The 10,746-nt window shown below is 35.4% G+C and overlaps 1 non-coding gene across 1 annotated transcript; it reads right to left on the bottom strand.

The window, feature by feature from the left end:
- Positions 1-1,795: 1,795 nt before the first annotated feature.
- Positions 1,796-1,877, bottom strand: TRNAS-UGA. The gene has a single exon. It is a non-coding gene; the product is annotated as a tRNA-Ser (tRNA).
- Positions 1,878-10,746: the final 8,869 nt, after the last annotated feature.

The raw sequence follows: 10,746 nt of genomic DNA on the forward strand, positions 1-10,746 counted from the left end.
GATTGAACAATGAATGATAGAAAGTGATGTTTAATCACTTTAATCTCTCAAGAAAGTCAGCTGTCTAGGTTGATTGAACATTCATTTTCTTTCAATCAATCCGGTCTTCGAATCTCTGATAACTAAAAATAGACAATCATTCCAATTGAACCGGGATGTTTATCTGTTCTCTTTCATTATGCTTTATGATTAGGAAGGATGGGAGGCACTAGCGTACCTAAGGGGGGGGGGGGGGGGCAGAGGGGGCAGACTGCCCCCCTGACGAGTCACAACCCATGCAAGGGACGTATCCCTGCCCCCCCCCCTGACGGGTCAAAACTGATCCCTTGCCCTCTCCTTTCAACTTGAAGACCTTTTTTTGCTTGTTAAATTTTTTGGCGGACGAATTTGCCCCGCCCCCCCCGTGGAAAATCCTAGGTACGCCACTGATGGGAGGTATTAAAGGGACCCCTAAATGTCTGCGATCAGAAAAAAATCTGGAGAAAATATTAGTAGATTAGATTTTATTTCATTTTGCAGCCACATATAGTTTTCTTCTACATTATCTGATTAGTGTCTCTCTTTCCCTTCTATATTTGATATGATTTTCTTTATATTTGAACATTGCGTCGTTATAGCTTTCCCCATATTTCGTTTTATTGTCATTTTATCTTCTTCTTTTAATATAATTTTCGTTTATTCGTGTGATACACCACGGTGCATGGCATAAAATGACAATAAAGCATTGAATTGATTTAATTGGATATGCAATTTTGCATTATATTTCGACAAAATAATGCACTGTGTAGCTCTTGGCAAGCTTAATGTCTGCGATGTGTTTCATTACAGTAGAGCTTTCAACTTTCAGCTGAATATCTATATATAGCAGATCTCATATAACACTTAGACCCTGTTTGATGAAACCCTCAATGGAACCGAATTCTACCTCCAAATATTCGTTTCATTTTTGAGCAAATTGTAATGGAAACGAAAATGTGAAGCGAGTTGTCTGTACCAACTTACCGATCCCATAATGCAACACGAAACACAACGCTCGTCAACCCTTTGCCCGTGGCGCCTTCCTAATGCAATCGATACACCATGTACACTGATGTTCCCTTCTTTGTTCTAACACAAACTGACCCAATTATTCTTTAATGCATCTAAAATTGCAACACTCCAAACTCACATCGTCAAGAGGTGACTCCACAAGACGTTGACTGCTTGACTAGTTACTTGCTGATATTAGGAGGAACAAATTATTGGTAAAAAAAATCTCCTCTGTCGTGAAGGTCGTGGAATGAAACCCAAACAATGATAAACAATGCAGGCCTACTGTGAAAATACAAACTATGTCAGAGGATAAATCGTAATTTATAAGTAATTTGAAGTTCTGATAGGGTGTGTATTTCAAGGAAGAATTGTCAATTCCATTTATTCTGACAAAATACGTGTTATTTTCCCAGTGTGGTAAATATATAGGACTATTTCCTCTTATTGGTAATCTGTGACAGGAAGGAGCATTGTTGGATAATGGTAAAAAGTTACAACTTGTACATGTTGTTTGTGCTGTATAAGTGGTTGCAAACATATTGAATTCTCCCAATTACCTGTAAGTAGGATATAATGTGTAATAATCCATCAGAAGATCAATGATACCTATAGTATAACATGCAAGCATCAGTGAGCTTCATGTGTGCCCTTTGAAAACAACGAAACACAAAATGAATACCATTTGAACGAGTATCAGTAGACAACATCAACAATCTTTAAATGTTTTACATAACTGAACAAAATATAATATTGTAAAGAGAATCGCTGCGAGCAGGATTCGAACCTGCGCGGGGAGACCCCATTGGATTTCAAGTCCAACGCCTTAACCGCTCGGCCATCACAGCTCCACATAAAACGTTCACTGTCATGACTATTTATTTAAGATTGCCACGTTTTAAAAATTTGGTATTTCCAGTATTTTACCCAATGGGTCATTGTTTAGCAATCATGTCAACCAAATTCTATGATGTCCATAATGGTCAAGTTTGTTCCCCCGTTTCCTTTTTTAGTTCTTAAAATAATTTCCAAGTTGGTTTTAAGAAATTAACAAGCAAAATTAACACTGAAGAAGATAGATGGGGAGACATCTTTTTATATCACTTCTAGTCATGATTGTGTTGAAAAGTCATTAGCATGGAACAAGATACTGTATGCGAAATAGATCATCATCATAATCGTACATGAGACCAAAGACAACTCCAGGGCCTCAAGTGTCCATCGTCTAGGTTTTTCGTGTAATTTGAGGCCGTTGTCCTAATTTTGGTTCAAATCAAATAAGCAGACTTCTTACATCAGGTCAAACAGGTTTCTAACAAAATAATAATAAATCCAGGTTTAGAGTTCTTTTCGTAAACGTGGCTAAAATAAAGACAAGAGTGGGTGATATGAATTTATTCATGAGAGCGTTCAGTTCTGTTTTACAAGAAAATGTATTTAATCAATACATTCATCAAGGAATCAAGGAGATTCAAACTTGCATTATGAGAGCTTTTATTCAATTATCTTTGTCTAGAATCTATTTTTTGTCAATAATGCAAGTATAATAACAGCCACTCCGTTTAATAAAGCAAGCTTTCAATGTGTTGAGTTGAACACTCCAACCGAGAAAACACGAGGTTTCTATTTTTACACACTGAAAAATGATTAGTAAATATGAAAGAAATCCATGGAATAGAACGTCACTGACGCTTAAAAGTCATCACGATGATTACATTAAGTACAAGGTGGTTACTTAAAAGTTTAAAGTCTGTTATTATCTTAAAGATTCTAAACAAATTACTCGATAGCAGTGTCATGCGAGGACGCTGTGCCAAAAGGAAGCATTCTTTTTGAAGTACCAGTTCCTAATTTTATCCATTATGTGGCTTTATCACACAGACAATAGAAATGTGGTTTTCTACCGCAGTCATAATCAAATAATTGAAATGAAATGAATTTAAATTTACTCAAATATCACTTCTATACCCACTCTCTCTTATTCGTTTTTTCTTTTTCTCCTTACCCCACCTCACCGCTCCTCTCTCTCTCTCTTTCTGCAAGAATTATGATCTCTCCGGAGTATATGCAATGTAATCATTCTTTTTTTATGTAATGAAGTGTCGTATTACAGAACAGGATATGCTGTTGATATGAGCCAGGTGGGTATGAATTTTGTTTTATACTGACGTCATCAGTTGGCACGTGCATATCACCTGACATATTTCTAAGATCGGCGGTTCACTCAAAACAATTTTTATTCGTCGATGGAATGAAATCCCATGACATCCGTTTGTTACATTAGACTACATTGCACAGCCATCAAGCCATATATCTAACAAATAGCTTCCAGATATCAAATCTTGAATCAGTAAAATATAGGTAATAGAACCGACAAAGGTCCTCGGGGACCAGGGAAGTTTATCAAAGAAATCTGTGCCAGTGAAATGTTTGCTCTCTTAAAAAGATAAAAATGTATATACAGCACATATACATGTAGTTCTATCATGTACGATTGGTCAATATCGCGGTATATGGCATTCCGCCAATATTGGTGGTCCAATTTCTTCAATCGACATCAAATGTACATGGGTCACAAGAGTATCGGTACGGAAAGGCTAGGACGTCTTGGGAATATTGAGTAAACCTTTTTATCTCAATTATTTGATTGTACCAGGATGAACCTTCTATAATAATCATGCTTCATGATTTATTCCACTGGTACATGAAGGGTATCATTTCATATCCGAAAAAATAAATGCAAATTGAAATTTGGAACTCCTGAGTCTACACCCGTCTTCAATTGTAATAAGACCAAATGAGTGATAAACTTCACTATTTTAAAACCGAACAGTATATGTATACCTTTTCATTTGCATCAACTTCATCTCTTCTGTTTGATGACGAGTAGGCCTACATTTATTTGCTAATATGGAATTAATTTATTGCTTGCTATGAGAGTAACAGTAATATATACTCCATCATTGTATATTTTATCAATAAAAAACTATCAATGTGCTACTTTCATATACCAAAAATTCCATGGACTAACGTGATCATATAACATGTATAAGACATCAAACTTTACTATTTTTTAATTCTATAGTTATCATTATACTTGCATTATCATTCGTAGTATTCATACTAAAAGACCATCTTTACAATAAAAATACAATTCAAATTCCTCATTCATGAAATGAAAATTCCCATTAATCATTATAACTGCTGTGAATCATTTAGTGTTGAAAATCATCTAGATGAACGAATCCCTGCAGGATGTATTGACAATCATGTCATATTTGATTCCATGCATACGTCACTGAAATTGAATAAACAAGAGATAAGCTTCAAATCCCAGCGATGACAATCCAAAATGATCCATGGATGTTTATCTAATCATACCAAAATTTATTTTCAAAATTTATCATAATGAACTAAACATCCGTGTAGGATCTAACGTGCTCTATTGTTTTTTTGACATTTTGACAGGTTAAGAAATTTGTACTTTCTTTTCTTTGGCTTATTCCACGCAGAGGTCGACGATATATATAGGGTTATGCTTTACAATACAATTTAAGTACCATAAGCAAATAAAGGAAAATGCATAGAGATAGTGGAAAAGATATATTTAAAGTTTGTTTTATTTTTCGTTTCTGGAGAGTTAATAACGGAAGTTATTTATGTATATTCACATATTATTTTCAGATAAAAATACAAGCAGATGCGTTACGTTAAGAAATTAAGAGTATAAAATCTTAAAAGATATATATATAAAAGATAAATTGTATAAAGAATATTTAGACATCAAAATCACACTCAATATTTAACATTTTGAAATACATTTCCAGTCTTTTTGCAGTGATTCTACGAGATTGAAAAACATAGGAATTATGAGTGCCACTCACCATGCTCACCATGCTCACGACCGTAACTAATCCGATTGATATAACGCAATGCTGCGTGCGTTTATATGTTAGGATGAGTTAATTTCATCTGACATGATTGAAGTGATTTGAACTGCGGGAATTAGACGAGTAATCTGATAAAGCAAAGTACATTACATTCACTGATTACATTCCTATCTCCAGGCATTTTTCTAAGATTGTTAATTTCAAGCAGAGCTTCAAAGTTTGTTCCAAGTATATCATATCGGTATGACTTCATGGACTATAATAGATTGCTGTTGTAAAAGTACACAGCAATTTCATTACAAACAATTCAGTTCAATCAACGAGAAGATATACTTTATAAAATAAAGGTCTATATTATCATTTCCAACTAGTGATTACATGGGGGCCGTTTCATAAAACTGTTCGTAAGTTAAGAGCGACTTTAAGAAAGACTGGTGATCCTTTCTTACGCGCTAAACCATCGCCAATTCCAGATACCACTTACCGCAAGAAGGGATCACCGGTCGTTCTTAATATCGCTCTTAACTTACGAACAGCTTTATGAAACATCCACCAGGCCCGTACATTTTTTCTTTGAACGGGCTGGGGTTCATATTGATAAAAAAAAAAATCTTGTCGAAAAACGCTTCAACCTGAATAGGTCGACATTTGCCTCCTCGAAAATGTAAGCAAGACAAATAAAGATTGAGATATTAATAAAAAGGTTATCAACTCCTAAAATGTTGATACCTCCCTAGTGTTTATTATTGACTTTTCAAGAGGTGGGGGGGGGGGGGGCGCACGAATCCCTGAAGTTTTTAAGGGGCAGATGAAGGAAGAGAGGGTGGGATTCATGGAGCTATTTGATGATAATTTAACAAGTATATTTGCAAAAGACTTGATTTAGTATTTATGTTATGCCAAGATCCCCTTTAAGAATAATTAATATATTCTTGTAAACCTCTATCGCATTAATTGAAAATATATTCAGTATAATGAGTTGGTGCTCTTAAGAATATTAAATAATGGGAATAGACTTTTTCACACCATACATGCCATCTGTCAAAACTGGTTAATATGCTATATAACAGATTGAACAAAAGGTGTTTTGCCATTGTAAGAGGTTGTGGATTATTGATAGAAGCAGCCGGTGCTTCACGCCTTCTCCACAAATAAAAATCAAATCAATGTTGTTTATTCTTAGCACAGAAGTATGTAGACTTCACACTTCTGTCTAACATGATTACAGCACTGCTGAGCTCTGCCGGCATGTATGAGAACATGCAGGAATTGAAATCATGGTGTTAATCATCGTGACTGTTGAGACAGACGATGGGGGTACACCAATGATATTTCGGCAACGCAATTAGACTGATGAAAATGGTCTCGGCATCCAAGCAAATTTCCATGGGGGTAATCCCACACTCTCCACGGGCCGAGAATGCATCAAGCAGTAGGATATTTTCTTTGTATAGAAGAGCCGCCAAGCTAATGTGTTAAAACGACCGCGAAAGGCCGAAGTAACATGAGAATGACACATTAAATTGCTTCAAGGCCTCGGCTTGGTTATCGAAATGATTTTAATAGCTAAAATGATTTTGCGCTGCTTCGCATTGATAGATTTTAATATTTGATGTGGTTTTCTCTGTAACACTATATTATCATATTGTATTACAAATCGGCGAAGGACAACAAAGAAAGGCTTTCAGAGTTAGAAAAAAAGAACAAACATTTATATATTAACGCCCAATAACAGACACTATATGCCTGCATGCTGGCACGCCTTTCCCCCTGAATTTGAATTTTGCACAGCAGCCTACGGAGGATCCCCCCCTCCACCTCCCCTGGCCGTAACAAAACATCTCAAAAAGACGCCGGGCATCTATGGTCAGGATTAGAATATCAGTGACTTTTTTAAAGTCACATACTGTAAAAAAGGTGCTAATTTAGCACTTACAGTGCTTGCATAATGACTGTACTACGAGTGCTGACTTTCTAGTTAAAATTTAAACTAGAAAACCAGCACTCGTATACAGTCACTATGCAAGCATTGTAAGTGCTATTAGTAACCATTTTTTACACTGTAAGTTACTTTGGGGGGTTCTATCTGGGTTTGTTTTTTACAAGAAAAGCGTTATATCACATCTTATATAGATGTGAAACTGTTAGATCAAAATTAGGGGAATTTCTATTAGTCAAGTCAGTAAACTACGGTGGACCAAAAAGTTATATCAATTTTGCTTTATGATCATAGGACTTCATAATTCATATCAAATATAAAATGACATTGCTATGGAAGCTTAAAAGTGCCACCCACATGTTGAGATAATTATCTTGGGAAGTCGACATCTTGCAAGCGAAAAGACCAGATGACGAGATCCCGGATCTCATCATGTCCACATCTTTCAGAAGAGATGACCAGATGACAAGATTCCGGATCTCATCATGTCGACATCCTGTAGAATAGATGATCAGATGACAAGATCCCGGATCTCATCATGTCGACATCTTTTAGAAGAGATGATCAGATGTCATGATCTCGTAACTCTTCATTTCTACATTTTTTAGAAAAGATGATCAGATGACATGATCATGGATTGAAGATCTTGTCATCTGTTCATCTCTTCTAAAAGATATCAACATGACGAGATCCAGGATCTTGTCATCTGGTCATCTATTCTAAAAGATGTCGACATGACGAGATCCAGGATCTTGTCATCTGGTCATCTATTCTAAAAGATGTCGACATGACGAGATCCAGGATCTTGTCATCTGATCATCTCTTCTAAAAGATGTCGACATGATGAGATCCGGGATCTTGTCATCTGATCATCTCTTCTAAAAGATATCGACATGATGAGATCCGGGATCTCGTCATCTGATCTTTTCTATCAAGATGTCGACTTCCCAAGATAATTATCTCAACATCTCGGTGGCACTTTTAAGCTTCCATACATTGCTCTTATGTACAAAGTGATATGGAATGCATGCTTGTAATAATGTAAAGAAGAAACCAGGGACACCTTTACGGGGGGGGGGGGGCTATACATTGAGCCATTCATGCCCTCAGAAAATAGAAGCTTAAATAATCGTTGTTTTCCTAAGCATGCTTACGGGAGCAAAGTCGAAATATCATGTAACATGCATGTGATCTAATCGCTTTAATCTAGCATCATTGATAAACCTTTACTGGTACCTGTTGGGACTCTCTGGAGCAAAGAAGTTTAAAAGACTGCATCATCGTACACTTCATTAATTGAATGTGAAGGTTCAAACATATTTTAAATATCAGTTGGACCCTTAATCAGCAATAATTCATACATTCATTTTGTACGTTTTTTAATCTATTCATTCATGCATCATTTTTCCCATTTCATTAATGTATTGTATATTACGGTCACTGCCATACATGCACATTGACTGATAGTCTGACGATGAGTTATGAAACGCATGATTACTTTAACTGTTTAACTTGAATTCATTTGCGCGCTTAACATCGGACATGTTGGAATACAAGACTGAAGTTGATTTATTACAATTCTGGATCTAGTATACTCAGCAGTCCCACACAGCACTTTGAAGTTATTTATTTGAACAAAAATTATTGTGGTAACGCTCAGGAAAAATATTTTTTATTTTATTTTATTTTATTTAAATATATTTATTCAGGATGACAAGATCAGTTAAAAACTGTTTTACATCATGGTCCTGACATTAAAAACATAAATACATGTAAATAAATAATATATTATAAATGAGATAAAAATCAAAGTAATATCTAAAAGATTGTGTTTAAAGTGATACAATGCAATACAAGAACATTTAAAATATGTTATACATCGAAATAAAATAAATGTAATTAAATTTAAGTATTTAACAACGAAAAAAGTACACGATTCATGGACGAAATGTATGAATTAATGGTTATAGAACTATATAAAAGTCGGTAAAACTCAGGATAATAAAACATATTCATAAGTTGAACACTGATATGAGATAGGAATAAAGAAGTGGTATATGATTTATATTAAAGTATGAGAATATATAACACATGTGTTTCATATATTTATGAAGCAAACTGACTCAAAAAATATAAACTGAATTAAAAAAATATTCATTCATTCACCTAACAAGGTAGATATGAGCGCAATATAAGTACCCTATATTATTATTATTATTATTTAAAGTCCTCGGAAATTTAGGAAGGTGATTTACGTAGGTGGGATGCAAGATTGTAAGATCTCGGATTCCATATTGGCTTGTATACTTTTGATGAAGTTACTACGGCATATCAAGAAAGTGAAGCATCATTCTCTCTTGAAATCGAAACAACTGTTTTCAAAGCTCAGTTATTTTAGGATTCTTTCTATCAAATGCACGATATTACATATCCCATAATCCTACACCTGTTCTTATGTTTCAATCATTGCGGATGAACGGATTACAATAAACCTTCCCGCTGGCGTACAGGTTGTTCTATTATTGTCTTTTCGAAATACTTCATCCAAACGAGCAGAAAAGCTTAATAACCAACCATGTCACACACAAGCACACACGAGCTTACATTCACATCGTTCTTTTCGAGATATCATAATCTTCCCTAAACTGCAACCGTATTTGACTTTATCCTGGTGTATGTTTCTTATGTTGTGATAGAGTTTATTGAAAAACGTACATTATAGGCTTCACCAAACCATCAAATTATTTAAAACCAAATATACGATCATAACCAAACCAAGGTCACCGAGTGAAATTAATTTAAGAAAAAATCTTCAGTTAATGAACATCGGGGATATACAATAATATAGCACAGTAACTGTATATACTCTAGTGCGCTTGATAACTGGTATTATTACCCCTGCTGTAGCTGAGGCGCCGTTTAGGCGCTAAAGTATTCAAGGAATAAATCCTACCGGGTACCCATTTGCCTCACCTGACATGCCTGAGTCGAGTGCGGCACATTAAATGTGGGTAAATTTCTTGCTAAAGGAAAATATGCCATGCCTGGGATTCGAACCCACGTCCCTATGATTGAAAGACGTGGGTCGTAACCACTAGACCACGACGCCCGTCACGCCCATGACGTACAAGCATACATTAGGTCCCGGTCGAATGTCCAAGTATGTTTTATCAAAGGTCTACCCCAAACAAACTATCTCCTACAGAATGATCATAACTTCGGCCAGTCGATATTATTTCAACACCCAGTCTACAATCATCCCTCAACACCCGTTCTCTCCAGATTAAAGCTGACCGATTAAAGACATATCATATTTCACGCCCGAGCTTCGCGCGCTTGAATAAACGGGTTAACGACCGGACTATACAGAAAGCACAAAAAATGGCGCGAACTTAGACGCCTGCTATAAATTGTGATCTCAACGCGTTGCGATATAGATCGTCTGCGTGAAGATGGAGCTATCACGGCGTACTCACTTTTTTCATGAAAAGCGACAGTTTGACACCTTGGTATAAGCAACTTATTAACATTACAATTAAATATGAATTTCCTTTCGAAATCTATTGTGAATATTAGCATTACATTACATTTTTTATTGCTTTGTGTTTCTTTCATGTGGATAAAAATATGCTAATGATTAACAAGTTGGTTGAATGCCTTTACAATTCTCGCCTTGGGCAAAATAGGCAAGCCATTTTGTTTCTTTGTAAATCTCCTATTACATATCACTTACAAACAAATATAGCATATGATATTAGAGATAAGAGTATTAAGTTTGACACCATAGTCAATATACAATAATCGAATCTATCCATTGAATTCAATGCAAACAAATTGCATATCTGGTGGAATGTCATATTTGTGATGAAAATTAAGTAATGTGTAAAA

The sequence above is a fragment of the Lytechinus variegatus genome, chromosome 5 (assembly GCF_018143015.1).
Source record: "Lytechinus variegatus isolate NC3 chromosome 5, Lvar_3.0, whole genome shotgun sequence".
NCBI classification, from domain to species: Eukaryota; Metazoa; Echinodermata; class Echinoidea; order Temnopleuroida; family Toxopneustidae; genus Lytechinus; species Lytechinus variegatus.